Here is a 23,481-nt window from a genome sequence, read left to right on the forward strand (position 1 = left end):
CTCGTGCCAGGGCCATTATTACTGTGTTAGTGCAGGATATATGGGCAGCAGCACAAGAGCTCCACTGCAATCAGCCCAGAGTAGAGCAGGTCCACTTGATTGACTTCATGGGGTTTTCCATTTGTGTAGTCCCCCCAGAAGTCAGCAGTCCTGCTAAACCTAGTCATCTCTAATTGTAGACACTCTTCAGCAAAGGCAAAAAATACAGCTCGAAAGAAAAGGTGACGCAGCTGCACATCAATGATTATTATTTTTTTAATATCAGAATTTGAAATTTGCAATTTTCAAATATCAAGAGCCAACAGGGGACTTTTAACCACAGACCCAAAACATCCTGAAATACAGTTTAAACCATCCTAAAATTGCTGTTTTCCTACAATATATTATTATTAAATCGACTCAAATCCAACCACCGCTTCAACTATATTCTAACTGCCTGACAGCCTCCGGAGGTGCACTGCTTTCAGATGCCTGTGTCGCGATTCTTCTTCTCGCTGTGTCCTTTCGCTGTGTCTCTGTGATAAAAGTGTCATTTCTTTTAGGCTGGGTCTACCTTTCCCCCCCAAAATTCTCATCATCCCTGATCAATTTGTTTCTGTCCTTGAGGCGGTGGGACACCTTTAAGTTAGAGTCCTGCAAGAGCCGTAGTTTTAGTTAATCAGCATAATCAATAGTGTCTTAAGAGGAAGTAAGTAAAAGTTTGAGCTAGTGAGCGTGGCAGACAGTTGTGAGAATCTCTAAATTTAATTTATAAGCACATCAGATTATCATTACAAGCTGTGAGTTGAGACCTTCGAGGCTGTCTGTTAAGCTAACATTAGCCTCAGCAGCTACAGAGCTATCAATAGTATTATTAGGGGTTTTATTTTATTTTATATGTATGTAGTTTCTGAACTAAATTGGTCAACTTTACTTTAAAATACAAGACAAGTCTACTTAGAAGTTGGCTTTTCTCTGGCTGACTGGTGAGCACACTGGGAGGACCTCACCATCAAGCAACTGCATTCTTTAATCTGTTTCCATTCATGCAGAAAGAAGAAGTGTTTGTTATTATGCTTGGCACAATCATCCCTTATTTAACAGACCGCAGGAACAGGTTTAATTTATAGTAAATAATCACAGAACAGTTCTGAAGGCTTGCTCAGACATGTTTGCTTTTTCCTTTTCCAAGCCAAGCTCAGAAATGGGGCACATAATAGAGTGAGAAAGGGGCTGAAAGCCCGATGATCATGTGTAATGCACAGCAGTTTGCTTTCACTCTGAGATCCTTTGCTCCCTCTCAGAGTCATTTAGTTATTATTCACAGGAACATTGTTCCTGAACAGTGGGAGGCTGCATAGTACCATTAAAAATCCAAAAACAACAATGTACTCTTTTAGTCCACAATCCTACAAAAGAAAGACAAAATGAGATTCTTGAAATGTTATTTCTCACAATATTGAAGTGAAACTGCAAAGAGAATGAAGACAGGAGAGAGAGAAAAGATAGCAGTAGAAAGGGGTGAATACTGTGAGAGAAATAGACCCTAAGAAGAAAAATATTCTGTTTTGCACACCACTCATCCTCCACAGTCGCTCCATGCATAAATGAATACAGATAGCTGGGTGAAATCAGTACAGCTAAGAAGTAGCTTGGCACAAGATGTTGCTGCTAATCAGTCCCCTCAGCCACCGTCCAACTGTGCATACAAAATCACCTTGCACACACACACACACACACACACACAGACACTACCGAAACAATATCTTTTCCTGATATTTTGTTTCACATTTCCATTCATCCACCATACAATTCCAGTGGAATGCGCTCTGCAGGATAGTGGATGTTGTTTTGCATATTGACAACTTTGGCTTGGTATTATTCTTTCCTGGCATATTGAACCACTTATTTCAAGAATTAACACGCTGTATTTCAGGTGTTTTTCCAGTCTGCCAGAATCCAATCAGTGTTGTAAACGTGAGCTACCATCTTCAGAAAGGTGGGAAAACTAAAAAGAAAAAGGGATTTCATCAAAAATGAAAAATCTGTGGTGGCTCCTGAAAGAATACATTAGCAAAGATAATAAAGGTGACTGAGAGCACCCCGGAGGATTTCCTGAGGATAACGGTATATTTTCTGGTTCATAAATTATAATGCTACCATTGAATGAAGTAGAATTAGTAATGTATGCATGCATGAAAAAAGCCTTTATAGAAAAATTAAATCATAAATCCAGAAATAGAAAATAAATTGACTTTTCAAAGCAATTTTTATGCCTGAACACAAACACCAGTGTTATGTCTCAGTTAGCTTAGATGCAAAAACATGCACAGTACAACAGCATGCATCTGCTCAGAGAAAGAAAAAACTATTTCAGGCTCGTGTTGAAAGCGTAAAACAACACTCAACTTGTAAGCTGTCTCCATCTTGTCAGCTGTCTTGTCATTCTCTTCCTTAATTGGAAACCCAAAGTGCTGACACGCAGCAGACCTGAAACCTGATCCATGAAGAAACACCTTATTTTTCACTTTTGCCTGAGTCCGGCTTGTCACTTACTTCGCGTTGTCAGTGGTTGAGTTGAGCTCGGCTCGGCGTTCAGTGTGATGACCCACGAAAAAACCTGCTGTTCAAACTGCGCTGAGGAGAAAAGTCCTCTCGGGGGGTCGTTTCTGAGCAGCACAGCTGGAAACATACGTCTGTTTCATGTTCTGTTGAGAGATAATTTGCAGACCAAAAAACAAGAGAAAACTGTAAAAGTTATCTTAACAAGGTAATTTAAGAAGTCACATTCGGTGAACAAAGCAGCTCTTCGGAGTCAAGGGTCACAACAAATGCAAGCAGGAAAAAAATCCCTCGACACTCTGTACCCTGGCTATGTAAAAAAAAAAAAAAAAACCTGCATAATTTGGTAGAGCCAGGGCACAAAATTAGCATCAGCCACCAGCTAAAATCTGGCAGACTTGCTTTGCACACGAAAACAGTGGTGATCTATTGAGCGGCTGGTAAAATCTTAACATTTATTAGCCACAGTGCCTGTAGATATAAACGGCTCATTCTGAGCTAACAAAAACCTAACAATTCCTATATTGAGTTAATTATACACTATTGAATACATAAATATTTGGATTTGCTGCTTTTTTGTGTTTTTTCTATAAAACATATTACAACAAACTCTTATTCATACATACATCATACAATATTATACATTATTCATCTGTACAATATTAGTGACGAGACTATCTTTGGGTTTTGGACTGATGCCCCGATAAAACAATTTAAAGATGTCACTGTGAACATTTTTCAATATTGTTTGACTTTAGAGACAAAACAATTAATCAAGGAATAAAGAAAATAATCTGCAAATATTGTGACCGTGTTAGCATGCTGACATTAGCCACAGTACAGCCTCACAGAGCTGCTGCATGGCTGTACACTCTCAGTTCACTCAGTGCCTTTTAATATCTTATGCACCTTCCACTTCTGTGCAGTAGTCAGCATTTGGAGTAATGCCTCCTAAAAGAGTGACTTAACACACCTGGAAATCTTGTTGACGCTAACGTCCAGTTGGTTTAACTCCCCAGCTTGCTGGAGTGGTGTACAGGAGTATAAGTACCAGAAAAAATAGATGCTGGAATCCAGCGTGATAGCACACAGCTAAGAAGTCACATGTCCCATCCTTGACTGGCCTGTCTGGATTTGCCTGTTGATGATCTTGGCGTCATGAGATAAATAATCTTGAATAGAATTTGTAACCAGAGTTGCATACAGCACAAACTATGATCAACATCTTTATGACTTCACTTAGTATCCTAAAAGTTTTGCACTCAGAATAATCCCAGTGGTATCTTCAAGCTTATCATGGTCAGCCTTGAAAGTTTACAAAAATAAACACCCCCCTTACAGAATACTTTAATAATTAAATACTCAGTTCACATTTGAACCCATGGCATATATGATCATAGCTAAGTGTATGCATATTCATTTAGACATTTTAAAGCTGCATAAATAAGATCTTCCACTCATGTGGAAACAGGAATGATCTACTTTTTACATTTTAATCACCTCAATATCATGTTATTTCCCTTCCCACGTCCTCTATCTACGTATTCCTTATGTGTTTTTATTTATTGTCAACAACTCCAGCCTGTTGTGAGCACTTCACCTACCTCAGAACTTGGATTTTTTATGCATTTTCAAAGTTTGTTGAGAGTAATTCTTCTTCACTTTGCTCAAAAGTGAATAAAAGAGAGTGTGAAGGCTACGTTTGAAATACTGTTATGAATATGGAATAATGTCTTCAGAGTTTCTAGTTTTGAATAACACTGTTGTTTGTCTTTTTAAAACTTTTGCTGCCTGCAGGAACTAGAACTGTGCAGTGGTTATTCACACGTCAACTAAAACAAACGTTTGCCCATTTTTTGATTAGCTCTCCGTATTGTTTGGGATGCGATTCTGTCTGGGAGTCGGAGTTGAGCAAAATGTTCACACTGCAATTCCTACCTGTGTCTAATTAGCTTCATCTGAAAGCTTCAAAGCCAGGGAATCATGTTAGCGGCCTGTTCCCAAACCATGATAAACAACCTCAAAAAGATTCAAACCAACCAACCAAAGTATGTGGACAGGATTAAATCAATAAATCATACAGTAATAAATTAAAACTTAAATCTTAAAACGCCTTATTCATGACCATGTGTATCAGCGCTGTGTCTTTTGCCAATAAAAGTCAACAACATATGTGATCTTTCTATAACAGAAGGAAAGGCAGATACGTTGTTATTCTGTCTCCACAAACAGCAGTGTGCTTTATTGGATGCTGATCGTTCAGGTGATAAACTGTGTTTGTGTAATTTCCCATCATGGTTGGCACAGGTTTTTCTGCAGTGTGAACAGTATACGTCAACCATTTGTTTTCTGTTGTAGCCCTGTTTTTAACCAAGAGTACTCATCCACTGAGAATGGACGTTACTGTGAAGTCGGAGACAACTTGTGTCCAACAGGAAAACTTCAGAAGCAGAATTTGCATTTTCTTCTGGAACTTTAATGAGGTTGAAGGAGTAGATGCATTTTTAAAGATTTTAATGTGGAAATTATACTTCTTTTGTGGGGGGAAAAACACATCAGACACACATTATTGTTGCAAGCAGTCTATTTGTTAACATTCCTTCATACATGTCTGGAGGGGATCTTTACAAAATGCAACAGAGGAGCGAGGGAGCAACGACTGTAGGAGTCGTGGCCTCGTGGTTATTTGGTGTGTCGTGGCGGGTCAGAGGACATGGGGGACGCTGACTGTCCACAGCTCAGTGTGCCACGGGCAGCGGTTTAGAGATGGTAGTCAAAGCTAAACCAGCCAGCTACTGTCAGACTCTCTGTGTCTCTGCTGGAAAGACAGGGAGTCTGGTGGAGCTCTGACAGTCGCTAGAAGCACATTGATGTCCCTTTGAGACAGTTACTGCGTGGGTAACTGTGTTGTAGCTCGGCTAGCGGCTCTACTACAAGAGGCTCTCCGGTGTGTGTTTGTGAGGGGGTTTCATGCTGTTTATCGCTTGATGTTGTTGTTCATCAGCCCTTAAATACATTTTTAAGCTCTGAACACAGTTATCGACGGGCTCATGTGTTGCATTGTGTTGCGATTAGGCAGAAATAAGTCGGTTTCTGTGATGTGATTGGTTGTTAAGCAATGTACAATATAACAACAGTATAGCGTTGATGACATTTATATCGTCTTCTTGACCTTCAGCAACCAATCAGTAGGACAAATGACCACCATGTGACAGTGACACATGTTACACTGTGATCTATGTAAAGCATTTTGAATGAATTTGTATGAAAGGTGCCACTTAATAGCAGCTCTGCCTTCCCTTATGAATGAAGATTGAAAGACGTAGTAGATGACTTGTGATGATCAAACAGCTCAGAGTGACAGTATAAAGTGCTGAGGAGGAGACAGGATGGCACTCTCTCATTCATTCACACCCCTTATTAGCTGCTCCGAACGCATCAGATCAGTTTACAGACAGAGACGTAAGGAGAAAGAAGGCAACCGTTAACACTCAAGTGCACGTGGGTGTTCTTGTGTGCTCATTTTGCGTTCGAGAGTTGAGTTCATGTTTGATGTGTGTTTGTGTGCGTATTATTTGGCCTCCATCTGCACTCCACGCACCCCTCCCCCTCCCACTCCCTCTTCTGCCATCAGTCTCATGAACACATGTTTAGTTTTCATTGCAGGAGCGCATCAACCACCTGGAGGGGGAAATGCCTGGGTGGCATTTTGACATGCTGTTTGCAGCTGACAGGTTCAGGATAATCACTTCACGACTCCCATGAAATTTCCTAATAAGCCGTTCACTGAATGTCAATCCAGCTTTACCTGGGCGAGGTGCGACTGTATGAGTTCTCAGGGATTTTTTCTTTTTTTTTCTCCCCTCCTCCCCCCTTCTTCTTCATCATCCTCTTCTTCTCCTCATTCTTCTTCTTTTTCTCCCGCTCACTTCGCTCACTGATTTGACAGCTGTTGTTCTTCATTTCCCTTCATTTCATCTCCCTGGCTATTTCCCTAGCATCCATCTGGTGCTGCTGAGAGTGAGGGGCTGATGTGGGAGCAGTGCGAGTCAAATACACACACACACACACACACACACACAAATTTCAAATACTGGCAAACACTCCTGGTCAAGAGTAGTGTTTCTCTACTGGTATGAGGAACGCTTACACACGCTGAACACAGGAATTACATTCACCACTCACACAACCAAATGATGCTGTTAAGAACAGGAAGCATTAAATAATAATATATGGGAAGAAAATAATGGCCAAACCACGGTCCCATGGATGAATCAATAAGAAGAAAGCGTTTATCTTTGCAACAGCTCATTGACGACATCCCTCCTTGCTTTCTTCTCCTGTGAGTTTGTGTGTAAGCAGTGACTAAAACAAGACTGTTGCGGAGTGCAACAATTTACCTGCAATCTGTACGTTTTAAACAGCCGCAGCCTCAGTGGACGTAAAGGGCTGAAAGCAACTCAAAGTGCACTTGATGAGAGGTATTGACTCTTACGTGCGCACTACAAAGCAGCCAATTATTGCGCAAGTCTAGAAGACATGGCTCTCTGTGCACATATTCAAGCGTTCTCTTCCTCTCTGGAGGTAGGAAAGGGAAGAAAGGCAAGCCAATTACAGTGAGTGATTTTTCTATTTGGGCTCTTCGAACAATCAGAGCTTTCTTTTCTTTCTTTTCCGGAGTGCTTTTGCTAATATTGTGCTGTGGGCAGTTTGGTTTTTGTTTGCTTCCAAGAACAGATTATTCCTACTTGGAATAACTGTTTGTTTTGTTGTGTGAAGTGCTGGCAGAGCTGTCCTCCTTCCACCCTGCAACAGACTGTTTTTATTTGTACATCCCCTTGTTTTCTCTGTAGGTTGTGATTCTTTCATCTCAGAGGGGTTAACGACAGCTATAATCCTATTGATCCAGAAAACTGATCCCTCCTAATCCTGTAACATGAAAGTTGGGCATTGTGATGTGCAGCAGTACAGTAGCGCCGGTAGCAACAGCTTTATAAATTCTTAGCCAACACCATGAGCCCGCCATCAGTGTTCTTTTCATGGCAGCTTCAGAGGCTGAGGATGTCCAGGACTGTACCTCAACTAAGAAGAGCAGTTCTTTATGAATACATTATTTGTTTCTCCTGTGGAGGATGGCGCGTCTTTCCAATGTGCTGTTATTATGGACGCGGCAGACAGAAAACAGAAGACGAAAGAGCATTTTCAGATGAGCCTCGGGGAATGAGTCAGCCTGACTTCACTCGCTTGCCTTTCTTTCTGCTTCCCACTCTGCCTCTCACTTTCTCACCTTGCATTCTGGGTTCTTACTCTGTGTCTCTCCGGAGTTTTGCTCCTGGTATGCCCTCGCACTTATTCCTCCTTTGAAACCTACCATGATGATACCTCCTCTTTGTCTCTGTCTCTACCTTCTATTCCTCCTTCCCCCCTACCGTCTCTCCCCTGAGACCTGTGCCAGGTACAGCTGTGTGTGTGATGGCAAAAACATGTGGCAGTGCCCTGCCACGACCAACACTCCTCCATGCCAGTAAATGACACTTAGAGGCATCCCACGGTGCACATCACCATGGTTGCCAGGCTGAGTGCTGGCTGAATCAGCGGTAAAAAGTCGCGTTTTGGCAGCGCTCCCGGTGCAGGGTACAGTGGAGGTGACATCAGCGACTCTGGATGACACTCTTCTGGCAGCCTCTGCCTCCCACGCTCTGTCACTATCATCGATTTTCACAGTGAATGCTGTGAGAAATAGAAGGAGATAGAGGACTGGTAAATTTGGGAGATAAACTGGTTATGCTTGCGGTGCAGTCAAAGCAGCCATAAATGAAGGGGAAAAAATGTCTGGAAAAGAAAAAGTCAGTCTTGAAGTGTCAATTCATAAGAGAAGTATGTTTCCTGCTGTTTCAATTGTCCCCCCACCATTGAGACTGTTTAAAGAATGATTTGTTCAAAGATCTATTTTTCCTCAAACGTTGCCGGCCTTTTATGGCTAATATGTTTTTATTTATACGCATTTCATGGCTGTAAATGTGTATCGACCTTTGTAAAAGACCTTTAAAGCAGAAAAATCCAAGTACAAGCGAAATTAAGGCTAAATACCACCTTTCTATGAACCTACAAGTATAATACATGGCTGTAATCACATACAGTAGGATCATAAAAGCCTAAAAAGGATGATTTAATGGCTTATGTAATCAGCAACCTATATACAGTAAAGACTGCCAGATTGTTCTTGTGTGCCTGTTGGGTTGCCAAATACAAAATCATGTAAGACACTTTTCAGCTTCTGCGAACAAATTATCTATTCAAGCCAAGGGAATATACCAATTTACCCTTAGTGCAGCACCAGCTTACTAATGCTACAACATTTAAAGAAAACTCTCATTTATTATCAGGTCAGTGCTTTATCTATCACTAGTCTGGGGAAAAGCAATTTAGGCCCGCCGGAGTTTGTTAGTTGCTCACAACTTTAGTTTTTTTACACATATTTGTAGCCATCGATTCCTCAGTACTTTTAATGGCTTTGCTGGAAGAGGAGTGATAACTTTGGAGTAGGAGTGAACAAATCCCTTTCATGCAGGGTGCATGCTGTTGTCGCTGCTCTGACGGTTCCTAAGGCAACCATAGGCATGAGTCATGGTCTGGCCAACTGTTTAAACAGATTAAACATCTGTGAAGTCATCTCACGTCGCACTACTGGATTACACAGATGTGATGGCATCTTTCTGTCCACAATTGCTGCGTTTCTCTTTGTCCATCTGAGTTAGGAGCTTATGTGCTGACAATGAAACTTGTTAACAAACCAGAGCATCATTTCAAAAATGGTGGAACACCAAATATACATTTTACGTGACACAACTGCAATGATTTTTGATCTCAAGGTGAAATGTCTTGAATGTTTTTTGTCTGACTAACAGATTAAGAAAAAATTAAACTTCTCACATTTGAGAAGCAGGAACCAGAAAAAAAAGTACTTCAAGTTAGCATCTGAATGTCAAACCGTTCATCATTATTTCTGCGCTGACACATTGTTGGCAGTCGTAGTAGTATTTTCTCAGATCTTCAGGTCCCCTAATGTGACCACTGAGACTCACACATGTGGTATGTTTTCATCTGCTGATGTTCATTAGCAGGACTTCGAGTTCTGTGGTGTGAATTTCTTCTCTTCACTCCGGTGACATTTTTGTGAATGAAACTTGCCAGCGAATGGAGAGGAACAGGCGACCTTATAAAGGAATTTGGGCTGTTGATTATGCTCATGAAGACATCTCATGAGCATGCACTTCTTCATGAACAGGCGGCATTTATCAAGTTGAAATAAGCAGTTGCTGACAGGGGTACAAGAGAACTGACGTCTTCTGTACCAAGTCGATGCCAAAGTTCTGAAAAAGTGACAATGGTACTCGTTTTTCTATTTTACCGTAGATACCGGGGACACAAATCTACCGGACCTGACGGGGCAGCACACACACCTATAAGGCAAATGTTGTATGTAGGCTGATACTGATTGGCAGATGGTCTCCATGAAAACAAATGATGTTTTCAAATGTTTTTAAGAAAGGAGTGTATGTTGAAGTGCTTGAGATTTATTGTTTTGTTTTTGTCTCTGGTGTCTAATTGGCTAATGAGAATTGTGACATTTTCTGACAAGGTCGTGCAGTTAAGAGAGTTTGATTAGCAAACCTCACAGAAGAAAGGGAGAGAGATTAATTATAAGAATGCAAAAAAGGTCTTGAATGAGGCCTTTTGTGCCCTGGCAGCTCTTCTGTTTCTTTTCAAACTGCCAATGGAGGAGGCTTACTGAAAAGAAGAGAGCCACGAGTGGTTTTTCTTCAAAAATGTCACAAACCTATGTACTCGTGCTTTTGACTCCATTTAGGCATTTTCTACATTTAACAGCATTCCCAGACTGCTCTTTGAGGCATTGTTCTTAGAAGGCATCTTCTCCTCATATGTAATTTCTCTGTGACCCATGTCAGTGATGCATATTGTGCCAGTCTCATTCAGAACCCTTCGTCCTTGCTTGCAACATTAACCTCCACCGGTTTGCCCTGCAGCAACAAGGGATCCAATCAACTTGCACGCTTTGTCAACCCCCAACGTCTCCTTCTTCTGAGACTGTGACACAAAGAAATTAACGCCCTGCATATTCATCACTATTACTAGCGAAGAGACTACGAATTTAATTGAATATGTAATAGCACGAGGGATTGAAGTCGGGGCTCGGCTCATTGCATTGTTGAAGCATGGGGCCAGTCGCGGGATCTCTTCATGGGAAGATAACAAATGGCGGGCTGGAGAGATGGCACGCGCAAATCCCACAACGGCAGCTGAAAGTCCAACTGTTCCTCTAAAGTGAACTATGGTTGAGATCTGTGGAGTGATGATAATCAAGGAGGGGAGAGTACATAGTGTAATAACAAGATTAAATCAAAGGCCGAACTGTGATTGAAACAACTCCCTCTGGGCCTGAATTGATTGGCCATTTTAGCGCTGACAGTTTAATAAACAAACAGAAAAAGAAGAGAAATGATGTGTTGACCTATTTGTAATGCACTTTTAATGTCTGAACCTGATCAATGCAAGAATGGCACCTTGCTGTTCTTAGCACTCATACGCCTTGCTGTCGGTGCTCCAATGGAGTGATTGCAACAATTAGCCGTTAACGCTGAGGAATGAGCCCTCTGTGCTGACAAATGGCTGCGCTTTGACTGAAAGAAAAAGCCAACTCTGATTAACCGGAGGGGCCGAGGGTAGGGAGGTGGTGGCTATTCAGCTGAGGCTAGATTTTGGGTGGCGGCAAGGTCCTTCGGGGACTCGAGCTGCCTTCGTGAAGCACTGGGCGTGAGGATGAAAGAGCCCGCAGACGTGGTCGGGTGGGATAAGGGAGCAGAGCGGACAGGCCGAGCCTTCAGAACTCTTGACAGCTCCCCAACAGAGAGGAGAGGGAGGATGATGGGAGAAAGAAAGGAGGAGGAGCAGAGGCGCCTCAGAGAGATCAAAGGTGCACTCATCAAGGGCTTGTCTCTCCTTTCCTTTGACAGGGGCAAAGAGGTGGGGAAAGGGGGGGCTTCAGTGAAAACTCAATGACGATGACAAGTGCAGGCTGAGGCTGTAGAGCTATAACAAAACCAAAGAGGAAAGAGTAATCCTTTTACCTGTAGCTCTATCTCTGTGTATTTCTTTCAACAGGCTTAGGGCTCAGCTTGTCGTAGCTACAACATTCTCCATATCATTTATTTTCAGTGCACTCTCCCTGGAAGCTTTACGCATTAGTAATGTAAAATGCATGTGTACCATGTACACACACTCAGCCCTTGGCTAAAAGCATTGCAAGAATTATTTTTTCATGCGTTCCATACAGTAGTACAATAATGACATTTTCAAGAGATTCAACATGTCTTTTGTAAACCACAATGAAAACAGAATATGAAAAGGACCTTGTTTGTTTTTTGCTGGGCTGTATGTCGAAAATTGTTGTCATGCTTATATATCACAATATAAAACAAGTCACTATTTGTAGATTCTGAACCTGAAAAATGATCAAGAGCTGAAAATCTATAAATGAATTAACAAAAATCTTTTATCTTTTCTGTATAAATCCTGTATAATTTCGTATTCACATGATCTTACGTCAGTTAAAATCCTCTTTGACTTCGTCTTTTGTTGCAACAGCATATGATGTGTCTAATAATGTCGGGAACAGTGTTACGGTTTGTTGAGCCGAGTGCTTTGCTGCTCGTTCCATGGGACTGGTCTAATTACTGGTGTTTACATTATATGGTGATGCTTCAGGTGATAAACGTGTTTTTGTGGTATTTCTCCTCCATGTTGGCACGTGTTTCTGTCAGTGTGGACAATATACACTAATCTTTTTCGTGCCCAGCCCCGCTTGGGACAATCTTTTCCACTTTGTGGCCAAACGGGGGTTTTAAGTAACCATGTAAACGCCATACCTGTCATGTCTGTTAACCTCAGTTATTATATATAACAGCTCTTTACATCCAAAGGTATCACTTCTTTCTTCAATTTCTGAAAAATTACAAAGGCACTAGTTTTTTGAGTTTTCTGAAACTTGTGGGAGCGTCTCACCACTTTATTACCATGCAGTATTTTCATAATTTACACCGATCAGCCCAGGTTAGAAGGGGGGTACATAATTTGTTTGCTCATTCATGTGTCACATGTAATATGTCAGACTCCACTGATCTCGTTTTGACAAAACCCGAGGAAAAGATGCATCTCACAGCTGCACCCAGCCTTCAAAATGACTCTGATTGGCCCTGGGTACAAATCAGTGTGTGTGTTTCTCTGCACAGACTGGAACATATTAATCATTCTGTTGCATGGGCAGAGGGTGGGGCCACGCTTACCTGCTGAAAGGCAATGCAGCACGACGAAGACGACACTCTTCCGTGCTGAAGAATGCCTGGAGAGCGCCTCACTCATTAAACATGATCATTATGAAATGAGAGGTTACAGAGGCGATCTAGGGAGATATGACCTATTTCTCCCTCCTGAGTGCAGCTGCTCTGCTGAAGGCAGAAGGAGGAAGGGAAGAGACAGGAGGAGGACACGCTGTAGTTTTACACGCAAGATATGTAATTTTCTAAATTTACTATGCATCAGCAGCTTGAAAAATAGGCAGAGACTAAAGAGGGTTGTCTTTACTGTCCACTGGATAGAAGATGTAAATGTGAGCATAAAGTGGATGTTTTATGAATAGTGTTGATGGATGTTAAGAAAGTCTTCATTCAGCTTGTCCTTGTGTAAATCTCTACACCATAACTTTATTCAACCAGGAATATATATATGTTCCTCGAACGTTACATTTTCGCCTTCTCTGTCCCCGGGCTCTACAGTACAGGACAGATTTTAACATCTGAACACGAGTCACTAATTGACACTACTTTGGACTAGACTTTGAGAAAGAATGTACACTGTCAGTCAAAAGTTTTTAAAACCTGCATAGCATTTTCATCAGATTTCGAGTGATGTAATTGCTTTGAGATTTAACACCAGTCCAGTTGCTTCTACCACTTTCTCTGTAAGACAATCTCTCAGAGCAATATCAAGTCGGCCTCTCACTGCCACGAGCTGACATTTGCCTTCGATGATGATGGCCGAGAGGCCTAAATCTTTTTGTTTAAGGACTTAATTGACAGGATCTCAGATTGTAATGAGACACTTAATTAGGGCTTTAATAACGGCGTGTGCATTGAAAAGGTCAACCAATTAAGCCTATATTATGTTAAAAACACCTAGACAGTCCTCGCTCTGAGACAAGTATACTGTGTGTTGTCTGCTCCAGGTGCATAATTAGAATAATCAAGATCTAGGCCATTTCCAATTAGATCTGGGTCATTTTCATTAAACTAAAAAGTCACAAGCATTTCTTAATGCACCATTCATAACACGACACTCTTGAAGTAACAGGCTCAGTCTCTTAACCTGATGAAAGCATATTCAGACCAGGAATTTGAATGAATAGGTCAGGTCCTCTTAAAATATTGCACAGACTTGAAACCCATATTAATTTAAAGAATGACTTAACACCAAATCCAATTTTTGAGTTAGTAAATTGCATGAACACTCACTTTATTACTCTAGTTATTGATCCTGGTCCAACATCCAGTAATTCTGTGCTCTGTACTCTGGGATACCGCGCCCCCAAATTATGAGGCAACGTCACACAGACAAGAGTTACATATGTAACTATGGTTCTATGAATTTTTGATAACCATGGGCATTGCAGTCAGCAACTACATCGTGATCAGCTAAGGTGGAGTCATTTCTTTGGGTTTTCAGGTGGTTGGATGTTCTCTTTGGTCAGGCAAAATATTACAAAGATGTCCTTCTGTCTGCAAAAATGTCTGCTTGACCTAAAAAACACTATTTTGTAGCTGAAAGGAAGAAAGCAGACATTTGTGCAAAGCTGGCAGTAGTTCATATAAATGGTTTGACAAACACCCATGTGATCTGGATATGTGGTAGAATTTCAATCTGAGCTGAATCCAGTGAGCAGGGGAGTGAAATGTGACCTTGAATTTCATATCCCATGATACAGTGAATACACTGAGCAGCAATGTGGGTTGATCTCGAGCTCGAGGTGTCAACAGACCGCGAATCACCTGCAGAATATTTGAACTAAGCCACACGAAGTTAAAAAAATCGAACGTCATTATTTCAATATCCGCTGTATGTCGTCTGAGACTTTGTCAACAACGCTAACAGCAGCTGACAGGAAGTCTTCGGACGCCTTCAAGCTGAAAGTTAATTATCTCATTCTCCCCGGCGGGTATCTCAGGATCTGACGGTATCTGTTTCAACCTTTCCGACCACACAAAGACACGCTTTGATTTGTGACAACACCCCCCCTTCAGTTAGCAGCACTGATCAGTAATCAGTAGTGTCGGAGTGTCAATAGGACGTTGAGACAAATGCCAATGGTGACAGATGTGTCGATGAGCCGTTAGATCATTACTCGAGAGAAACAATGATCCATGAAAACCCCCAATGAAATCATTACAGTATTCTCTCTATTATGTTGAAGTCATGTCTCCTTAGCCAATTCACTCGTTTTGCTACTTCATTTTCTTTTGAAGGGCAGCGGTTTATAGCTCTGAATCATGCCTGCTGTAATCACCGTGTCTCCATTAAGACAGACTGAAATTTGATTGGCAACTCATTCTGAAAGGTCAGAGGAACCCTGCAGTACTGGTTGGATTTGTGGATTCAGCTAAAGCCTTTATCTCTCAAGGAAAGTCTAGTATAATGAGTTTGACCTTGCCAACCTGGAATTATGATACCCAGATGTAACTGTAATGTTTGGCGTTAACAAAAAATGTATCTTACATATTTTTGAATCTCTTTGAAATAAGAGCTAGAGGGAGCAGTTGAAGCTGGCTTACAGGATAGATCGGAGTTTGCTCCTTTGTCTTTGAAGGTAATCAAAACCAGCCGCTTGGACTGTGAAAATAAATAATAAATAGGTGTTAATAATGTTTGTGGTCTTGCCATCAGCTCTAAATGTCGTTAATTGCTGCTAATTGTTCCCATGTTGTTTCTTTCTTCCTCGGACGCTGGGTTTAAAGAGTTCAGTAGGGTTTGGTCACACCTGTTCTGCTGATGTGTGATTGTCACTAATTAATGTTTCAGGCATAACATGTATATTTGGACATAAAAATGCCACCTAGCTAATTGTGTGATGAAGAAAAAGGATATTTGTGGGAATTTTTGCACAACTGGGTTAGGGTTAGAACAAAATGAAAAGGTGAACAATGTAGTGCAAGAGACAACACAGTGGCTCGGTTTTTTAATTTAGTTTGAAGCCATCCCATCAGCGTGGCTCTAGGGAGGGCAGTGTCATCAGGTCAAGAACCTCAATTTGTCCAATACTTTGGTTTATGATCAGATACTTGCAACACTAATGACATTCAAATCAGCCGCAGCTGTACTTTGTGTTTGTCCTAATTAGCAACTGTTAGCATGACAACAAGTTACATTAGTAAATGGTCACAGAGCCTCTTGTCTCGTTAGATGGAACTTCAAATGCTTGTGTTCTTATACACATATGAAAGAAATCTGATTCTAGGTCAAGTTTCCTGCACCTTTAAAGTTCATAATGAGACATGATGAGAAATGAGCGCAAATTCCTCTGTTGGTTCATCAGTAGTGGATAACCATATACAAATCAACAATACACAGCGCAATGCCTACACAAACTCTAGAGCTTTACTAGCAAGTAGGTCTTTCATTATGATAAAGGATTCATTTAAATAAGATTCTAATGATGTAACATTTACTTCAAATCCAGGACCAAAACCTGACTTGAAATGGAACAATATTCCCATCCCAATCATCACTTTAATGGCGCACAGAAACAATAACAATTACGCACAAGAAATTATAACTCAAAAGAACTATTGCCAGGCACATTTTATTGGGCTCTTATGGTAATTTCCACACTGAGCATTCACAGACAAACAACACAAGGAGTATATTCGAGGGGGAAAACAACCTCATCACTCATCACCATCTTAGAAATGATTTCCACAGAGGAACGGAGTCTGGTACTCTTCCCAAAGGGGAGAGAGATACAAATTCTAATGACTGTTGGCAGCAGAAACTAAAGGTGCATTTGCTTTCCCTTTATTATTCCTCGTTGTTGAATAATTAAGACCTATTGTTATTTCTCGGCCACCTACTGTAATGATAGCAATAATTCATATTATGCTGATTAGCGCAGTGACAGGGGGGGGCGTAATGCATTCCAAATGGCACAATTTTTTCCAGCATCAGAAAAATTATGTTAATAGCGAGCAGAGGCATGTTTCCACAATGAGGTAAATGCATGAGAGAAATGTCTGAAATAGCTTCTATAGCAAGGCAGAATTGTGCCAATGCCACCAAAGCCTGTTTGTAATGCACTAATAAGTTATTCTCTGCATCCGTATAGTAAGCCAATTTGCAAGGTGGTTGCTCATCAGCTGCCTCACTGTTTGTGTGTGGGCTCACGAGTGTGTACGGTAATATACGTGTGTGTTTGTGTGTTCGGTTGTGGTTTGTCATCGCGCTCCCTCCCTGAGAGCCGTTTTGGTGCGTGAGTGGCTTGTTAATGCAGAGCTGTGATTACTCCGGAGCTGAGCTGACAGCTCGATGTATCTAAGCGTCGATCAGGTAACTGACTTCATGCCACGGCCGAGACATGCCACTCAAGTCCGAGGCCAGGAAGTTCTTCCCAATTACCCAGAGCGCACTGCTCTCTGCCTGTTAGAGGGAGAGATGGCAGGGCTCCATCCTGACCCGACGTGGTGTTTCCTTTCTTTTAACCTTGATGGCAGTTAGTCACATCATGATGGTCTATACCTTTCTCTTTCCATCCACATCTTTAGGTCCACTACCAGCCTGGCTCTAGGGAAGGCAGCATCGGCCTGACTTTTCTCCAGACTGAAACATATAAACAACTATCGCAGAGTTGAAACAATTAGCTGATTTATTGATTTGTCGACCTAGAGAAAAATTATATTCAGAGCATTTCTTCCAGCATGAGGAATTGCTCCTGCTTTTCTCTGTTTCCTCATTGTAAGCTGAATATTTTGGGTTGTTGGTTGTACAAAACAAGACATTTGAAGATGACACCTTGAGTTATGGAAGACAATTAAAAAAACATTATTAGTTGCACCATGAATTTTGGTCATGGTCCCCAGAGGATGAAGCTTACTGACTCTGGTGATCCCCTGATTTTTCCCCCAGCACCACAAACAGGTCAGATTTTTCACTGTGGAATATCTCGACATCTACAAGATGGATTGGTACAAATTTTGTAGAGTCATTCATGTTCCCCAGAGGGTGAATCCTAATGACCTTGGTAATCCCTGACTTTTCAGCTAGTGCCATCATCAGGTTCAAGTTGACTTTGTCCTGCCTCAACTGTACTCTCTGGTTCAGTAACACGCTGAACTTATTAATATTAATAATGATAATATTAAATTCAGTGATATATAATGCATGATAAAACGCCTATTAATTTGTCATGTAATAACTACTTCATCACTGTCTGAATTCTGAGTGTGAAATGCATTCGCTTTATACTGCACTGTTTCAAAAATTAAATGACAGTTGTTCAACACTACAGCTCTAAGTGTTGATGCAAAATGATGATGATTCATAAGTCTTGTCTTTAATCTCAATCTACTTCTCAAGATGGAGGAAGTCACTGTTTTATATTATATTATGTAGAATTTTGATGTATTATAAGTGGTGTAACCCTTACAGCCTTTAGTAACCCACACTCTGCGTCTCGAGATAAGATTACAAACCAGATCAGTCTTTGGTTTTCCAGCTCACGACGAAGATGAAAAGCCCCAGTGGGTTGCCTTCTCAGTAACCACAGCTTGCTCCACATTTTCTTTCTTCTTCAAGTATTTCCCATATTTCTGGCGTGTTTAAAGACGTCTTGCGAGTAGTACAAGGAGCATCTCCAAATCACAGTAGATATCCTCTTCAGGGGATTTTTAAATATGGGCTTCGGTTTTGTTTGGACTGTTCCTTGTTGTTGGAGATTGCTGTGTCACGAGTCTTGGTCTCTCTCCTTCCAGTGCTCTCAGAGTACATAGACATATTATGAAACGTCACGTTGATAGTGCCAAGTCCGGTAATTGAAATATTTGCTTTTGAAATGTTTTAATTAGACATGTATTATCTGGAGTTCAGTGTCATCCTCCAAGCTAAATGAAAACCTGGAAATGTTTTGAAATGCGTTGCGTGCAGGCGCAGCATCCGCCACGGAGAGCTTATTAATCAAGTGAAAAACTCAATTTGATATGAGAGAATTTCATTTGACCTTTTCTGGGCGTAAGTGGGTCTTGAATGATAACTTCACATAAAAGAGCATACATCAATAGATTCCCCCCACCTTCTCCGCCTGTTTGTTGCCATAGTTTGGAGATAGCGGCGGCGGCTGCAGAATACTGATGAGCCATCGGCTGATTACACTTAAAACTTCCCTCATGGTCTGTGTCAAGATCAATTTGAGTTGAGTTGAGGCTTTATGGGGTTTGTATGAAAGAAAGTATATGTGTGTCTGCCACTTGAAAACGTTCAACACTGATTCATTGTTTAATTTTCAAACAGAGTGGGTTCAATTTTCAACTCAACTAAAAAAGAATATATTTATGTTGAAGAGAATTTTTTTTTTAACAGATGACTGTTACATTTGTTTTTTAGGTTGCAGGAATGACACATGCTCCCTGCTTCTCTACCGTATCATCTAATCTCCTCTTCTTCTTTTTTTTTTTACTTTTCCAATATCCTTTCTTTCTTGAAGTCTCATATCAGTTTTCTTGACCTGGCTCTGTCTTTTTTTCTTTTTTTTTAACAGAAACGGTATGAAGAGACGGAGCCCATATTGCCTTGGATGAGAGCCAGCTGTGTCAGGTACGGTATGCTACACTGACCTCAGCTTCCTGTCCGTTTGTCAAATAGCTGCTCAGTCAGGGATGTAGCCTATATCTGGTTTTAAAAGGCCTTTCATAATAGGTAGACACAGTGGTCCTGTATTTCACAGAGCTCTCTGCTGGGAAAGAAAGCCAGATGAGACTAAGAACCGAAACAGAAGCCTTGACTAAAAGTTACCGTTGCCTCTGAGGTTCACTGCTTCAATCTTGCTGTTTAATGAAGCACAGGTTTATCACCCCTACATGCATTTAAGTCTTCCGGGTTCCCTTTTGTCATCAAAGGGAATTGCTAAATAAATTATTGAAGAAAAAATATGGTGCATCCCAGAGGTTCATGTCAGTTTCTTTCCTGTCTGAGCAACACGCTGATCACATGCAGTATATTATACATACACTTTTACATCTGACTCTAACTAGTTGTTGTTGGAGATGGGGTTTTCTAGTTCTTGTCTTGGGTTGTCACAGCTTTTAAAAAACTAATTTGAGTTTTCTGTGTTCTGTCAAATGACAAAATGGAGGTCTTCATCATTGCTTTCATCCTGATTACTCGACTAAATGATGTTCATACCGTGGAGTAATTTTTTTTTTTGAAGCAAATTTGTTCTCATTTACAACCTTAATCCAACCATATATGGATGAAATTGTCTATTTTCTAATGCTTTTCTGCAATAGTCACAGATTGTTGCTGTTGTACATATGAATAACATATAGCTCATGACCTAATTATTGCTAATCTAAACTACTTGGGACCCCAATTCAGGCCAAGAAATAAATATAATATTCACTCTAATTAGGTTACGTAGAGTCCTGTTATATTGCTGCTGATCTTGGGTCAGTATGTCAATATTTCTGATACCTGAGCAGACTTGCAAGTAGTTTAGGAAAAATCTGTGCTATTTTCTTTAGGCCAGAAAGGGAATAAACAGATAAACAGAGGAGAGAGACGTACTGCTGCTCTCTATGACCATGGCTGCTTATTGATTGATGGTGCATTGTGCTGCTGCTTGTCTTGGTGCTTGGCTCAAACATCCTTTGGAAGGGGTCTAAATATTCTTAGGACTCACTGTCCTTGGGTCTCTTTCGGATCAGGGCTCAAAATAAAATTTTCCACATTGATTATAGGTCAGTTTTCCACCGCTTGTTTCAGTTGTCCTTACAATCTCTATTCTGACCTCTAATCTGAACATCATCAGTGGGCTTCAGTATGCTGGTGCAATGATACTGATGCAGGTTTCATCATTTTGTGTTTGTTTGTGATGGCTTTGTATATAAAATCTTTTTACATGTTTATATTATAAACTGTATCAGTTTATAGGCTTATTTGTAATTGGGTCCAGATGCATATTAATATGGAAGTGACATGGTGCTACAGCTGTTGGCTCATTAAAGAGGCTCGGAGTGGGACAAGCTCCAAAAACGCTTGCTCCTACATTTCCCATAATGCAACTTGATTGCATCTTTAGTCCCCCTGCCCACATCTTTCAAACCCCTTACCCCAAGCTGAGATAACCCTTATGACATCACTGTGACATCAGACATTATACAACTGTTTTCACAGGCTGAACGGGCGTAATCATGTTCCAGTAAACTGATCTTCATTTATAAATTGGGTGAAACATTGTTTTCAGTATTTATTTGATTTGTTCCTACTCCACTCAACAGTGACCATAGCTCCTCCTCCAAAGGATATGATGCAGTTTTTCGTGATGCTGTTGGGTATTGAAACAAAATCAGGATAATGTATCTTTAAATAAGACATTAAGAAGAGTCGTCATGCTGCCTGCTCTTTCTTCCCTCTGTCTTTCCTTCTCAGTGCCCCTGCCAGTGTCTGTGATAGCCCGCAGAGACACAAACAGTTAGCATACATATGTCAGATGCTGCATGCAAGCTAAAGTTCAAATCCCCCTTCATACGCGCGCTTCCTTAGCGCCACAGGCAGGGACTGTGTGGAAAGGTCATCTCTCACACTGAGTAAATGAAGGAAATTGCCGGCTTTTGCTTCCCCTCACCATACTGTTTTTAACCATTGCTGAGCATTAGTGACTGCTGCTTACTCCCACTCACCTAATCACCACTCAGCAAGCCAAATTAATACATGAATCATATTACTAATCTGCATATAATTAGCATTTTCTAGCCTTGAAGAGTATTTTAACATGATGTCATTTTTAATTGCAGCGGCTCTGCAGCCAGACGCATTGTGTTTCCAGCTGTATTATGATATTCAAAGCACTAATCACACAGACATTCCAGTTTCTAAACTCGTCAATGAGGGAAGCTTCAAGATGAAATTCTATTCAGTAACAGTAACCTAATTGTAATACAAGAGATTTTCAGTGAAGATGGAAACCCATCTGGTTTCAGTGGATGATAGTTATCTTTTTGCAGTGGCTTGTTCTTTGGCTGCAAGGAAAGAAAAAAAAACTAAATTGGGCTTCAAAGCTGCATCTAATCACACAATACAAGCTGTGGGTGAAATTTATGCTTGGCACAAGTTGCACTGTGTAACAAGAATGTAAAATACGAACGTATGGGTGATTCATACATAACCTCGTGGTGAAATATTTAGTGAAAAGGACTGCATATGTTGATGGGCCTGAGGGATGAACACTCAGTATCTGAGAGGCATTTCAGCCTTCTTTGAACTGCTTCCCAAATCAGGACTCTGGGAGTTACTCTGAATTGTGTATGAATATGTACAAACAGTTAAAAGAACGTCCATTTTGCAGCACTTTATCTCGTGTTTTCATTTATTAAACTCGCCTTCTTTAAATATTCAAATCAACCCTTGAGATAATTCTTGTGACAAGTCGGAGGATTTGATTTCTTTTTCTCTTATTTGGTTTGTGAAATAGAAAGACACTATGATGAATTATAGTTAATACACTGCAGTAGATTTAGAGGCAACTCTCTGACACAGATCCAGATATAAGAGTGTAATGTGCTAACATCATTTAACTTCCTTTATGAGGCTTCTTCTCACTGGGTAAAAAATATCATTGTCTTTGTCTTGCAGCTAGGCTTGTTAATTGGTGTCACAACAAGGGTCCCTTGCATAAAGTGTAGAATTTGTTTTGTTAGTTGTAATAGATGGATTCATTGCTCACACAAGTATTAGTCTACCATCACAGTGTCGAGCTAATTGAACAGTTCTTGCTGGAGATCCAGCTGCAGTCCCCATTTGCATAGCTTCATCATAATTTATCAAAGACACCTCAGCAGGCGCTTCATCATGTCTCAAGACCAATTTCTCCATCTTTTCCACTATGAATACATTACGCCACCAACTCATACATCTTCCACCGGCTGCCCTTGCGCTGAGCGGTCGCACCCCCGAACGAAGTGCGAACGCAGGGCGCCGTTTGTCACGCACAGATTCCCCCCTTTGCTTGTGTGTTCAGCGTAAACAGCAGCCAACCACAGTGACATATCAGCCTGGGCCTGGCCAATGGCAGTGAGTTATTTGACCGCACTGTGAGACATCAGGGAACACAATGCTTAATACAGTTGTGAAGAAGCCTCAGAGATTAGAGTCTCTGTCGTGGCGTGGGGGTTGTAAGTCATGAGTTGATTTTACTGATTAATCACGGGTGAATTATTGGGGGTCATTAGGAACATAAACCTTGAATGCTGTCCTCAGGGGGAAATCCATTTTCGCGCAGTGGGAGGTGAAGGGCTTGATGAGTGGGAGAGGATGTGTGTGTGTGAACCCCTCAGACTGTATGAACTCTTCTTAATGACTTTGATTGTCAATGTACATAGTAATTTATCCCCAAAGATAGAAGAGTTTATCGTATTTTCCCTATAAAGCATCCTTATTTCATTCTACACTGCCTCAACTATGGCAGGTTCTGTGGTTAGATTAAAGGAACTGTACCACAACTGGTGGCAGATTTACAGACAGGAAGACAGCAACACACACACACACACACACACACACACACACAGATGGACCGCACAATTTCAAAGCAATGATAAAACTATTAAGCCT

At 41.0% G+C, this 23,481-nt stretch overlaps 1 protein-coding gene across 5 annotated transcripts in view; it reads left to right on the top strand.

Moving 5' to 3' along the window:
• Positions 1-23,481, top strand: part of LOC127378846 (beta-1,3-galactosyltransferase 1-like) — a 101,986-nt gene that overhangs the window by 27,372 nt on the left and 51,133 nt on the right. For 4 of the 5 annotated variants that reach the window (XM_051428134.1, XM_051428133.1, XM_051428132.1 and 1 more), the window contains one exon: positions 19,415-19,470. The exons of the other annotated variant lie outside the window; for it this stretch is intronic. The gene's annotated coding sequence lies outside the window, so the exon portion shown is untranslated. The remainder of the gene's footprint in view (positions 1-19,414; positions 19,471-23,481) is intronic. 5 annotated transcript variants of the gene reach the window in all.

The sequence above is a fragment of the Dicentrarchus labrax genome, unplaced genomic scaffold (assembly GCF_905237075.1).
Source record: "Dicentrarchus labrax unplaced genomic scaffold, dlabrax2021, whole genome shotgun sequence".
NCBI lineage: Eukaryota > Metazoa > Chordata > Actinopteri > Moronidae > Dicentrarchus > Dicentrarchus labrax.